Source organism: Triticum dicoccoides, chromosome 4A, assembly GCF_002162155.2.
Source record: "Triticum dicoccoides isolate Atlit2015 ecotype Zavitan chromosome 4A, WEW_v2.0, whole genome shotgun sequence".
Taxonomy (NCBI): Eukaryota; Viridiplantae; Streptophyta; class Magnoliopsida; order Poales; family Poaceae; genus Triticum; species Triticum dicoccoides.
Genome location: NC_041386.1, coordinates 63,559,260 through 63,562,269, shown reverse-complemented (window position 1 = coordinate 63,562,269; position 3,010 = coordinate 63,559,260).

Below are 3,010 nucleotides of genomic sequence, written 5' to 3'. Positions count from 1 at the left end.
AGTTTCGTTCCATTCCGAGAACTTTTATTTCTGCACAAAAACAACACCATGGTAGTTCTGCTGAAAACAGCGTCAGTCCGGGGTTAGTTTCATTCAAATCATGCAAATTAGAGTCCAAAACAAGAGGAAGAGCGTTAGGAAAAGTAGATACGTTGGAGACCAATCACACCTCTAGAAACGCTGTACACAAAGGACACATTATAATGGCCTTCGTGTAGTCTACATCTATCTTCCTTCCAGACGGGACCTGCGTCGATCTGCACTTGGCCAATCTTTGGATGGAGTTCTATACTTCCAGCAGCCTCAAGTATTTCAGAAACCACTTTTTTCAGAGCGAAACCAACGTTGAAGAAGCCATCGTGACGAACGCCGGACAACCTGACCACCACTAGGACACATCGTGAAGTATTCACTGTGTTAATGCTTTGTCGGTTCTCTGTTAAAAAGTGACATAATTATCCTTAGTTTCCATTAGGACCGCGTTGTCATGGAAGGATAGGACAAAAGATATTATGCAAGTTCTTGTCACAAGAATATATGACTAATTTATGTTGGGTGTGAGCATGAATGGATGTCTTCTACTCTGAATTACAATATTTAGTCGTTGATTGAACTTCAGAGGTGCTCTGCATTTATGTTTTACCATAATGATCTTTGGTAGTTGTAGATGCTTGCTAGAGTTCCAATCATAAGTGCATATGATCCAAGTACGAAAAGTATGTTAGCTCATGCCTCTCCCTCATATAAAATTGCAATAATGATTATGGTGTAGTTATCGATTGCCTATGAACAAAATACTTCCCTTATGTTATAAAAATCTTTCTACTAAACAACTAACTATTATTATCTCGCAAAGTACTCCTAGTTTTATTCTTGCAAAGTAGTTCTAGCATCACACCTACAAAATAATTTCATACTTGTTCTAGGTAAAGCGAACGTTAAGTGTGCGTAGAGTTGTATCGGTGGTTGATAGAACTTGAAGGAAATATAAATCCTACCTTTAGTTCCTCGGGTTCGACACTCTTATTTATTGAAAAAGCTACAATTGATCCTATATACTTGTGGGTTATCAAGCTCCGTCATGAACTTAGGGATTGAGTGGTAAATGATCGACCTTATCCAAGGGAGTGTGTAAGTGGTAAATAAAAGCACTGATCGTTGAGCTCGAACGAGACAACCATTCTTGATCCATAGTGCATGAAATTAAGCCACAACTAAACCCAATTGCATATAGTGAATTTTAGCATAACCCTGTCACCTAGAGTTGAAATCCCGAAGAACAATAACTGAGAGAAGTGTCAGAGAGCCATGACTAGGAGGCATTGGTGGGTGTTAATGAAAAACTTGAGTACTTTGTTGTCTTATATCTCCAAACCTTCTAAATGCATTTTGATGATTGAGCTTAAGTTGAATATCCATCTAATAGATGAGCACCTTCATTTGCCTAAACACTTGGTTAGTGAAGAAAATTTGTTTTGAGAAATTATAGCTAATGGTGTGATATTATACGTGGTTAGGCAACGAGTTTAGGTGCAGCTATTCAATTGCAAATACTTTCTTGAATGATCTTCTAGGATAAGAGAGGATGGATATGATGTATTTTCTCAAGCCGGTACAATTCTTTCCATTCAACCAAGCTTACATTCTCTTGATTTCTTGTTTGCTCGGGGACGAGCAAATCTTAAGCTTTGGAGAGTTAATGGCTCGTGAATTTGCAATGTTTTTCATAGTGATTTCCATCTTGTTTCATTGGATTTTTGTTATTCTTCGGATATTCTAATGTTAAGCCAACAAAAGAGAGGAAAATCTACATTGTCCTTTGGATGGCAGGAAATATCACATTTGGAAGGAAACCAAAGGAGATTAGTGCAAATCTAGTCAACTGGAGCAACTTTCCTGAAGAGAGCACTGTCAACAGGTGCACCAGAGTGAAAGACAGCATTTCATACGATCGCACGCGCTCGCTTGAGCGGTCGTTTGGAGTGCCCACAGCCCCTCCTCATCTATACAAGCAACTTTCGTGAAGGGGCCACGAGGAGAGGCTCAAGCAGTACTTCACACAAGAGCTATGACACCTTGTGTGTGACAAAAACGCCTCCATAAATACTCTCCTCCGCTCTTTGTTGGGACGATTACTCATTGTGATACTTCTGCGAAAATGCTATACTACTCAGTTTGGTCTACAGGTACCAATTACCAAAATGACCAATTGAGTGGATGTGCTTTCAGACTTTCCTTTTTTTATTAATTTATGACATCATATATCAAAACTTCAAATAAAAGGATATAATTTAGGAGGACGTATTAAAGCTTTGAAAGACATAGGACATGTAAAAGCTCCGTCTACAATTTTGCATGTGTAGAAATTTGCTTTTGGAATGCAAATACACAATTGAACAAGCAGAGGCAGTCTTCCATGACACAAAGTTAGTTTTATTGCCATGGCGAAAAAATTTCTATTGCTTACCTTTTGATTTTTGCCATGGCAAATTTACCTTTATTTCCATGTCAAATTTACTTTTTATTTTGCCGTGGCAAAACTATATTATGGCCCAATGTAAATTTACTGTTATTGCCATGGCAAAAAAGTTTACATCCATGGCAATTTTGTGCTTTCATCGTTCATGGGAATTTTTTCTTTTCACATGACCATTGTAAATTGTATTTTATGAAACCATACAGTTACTACTAAACAATATACGATACACTTTTGTGTTCTACATGATGGCAATTTAATCCATATTTTTTGTATACAGTTAAAATACCTTACAAACTTAATGTACAGTTTTTGCCTCCATGTACATATGCAAATTGATTCGAATTTTTTCTTTTGGGCCATTGCAAAAAAAAACTGCAAATAACTATTAATTTTCATAAGTGTATGATAGTTTTGTTAACTATAAAGCACGACAACTTTTTGTCGCGTAGTATGCACTTTTTCTAGGAGTGTTTTTATTGGTCCAGTGCATTTTTATGTTTTTTTTACTTTTCTATATTTATTGGGAGAAGA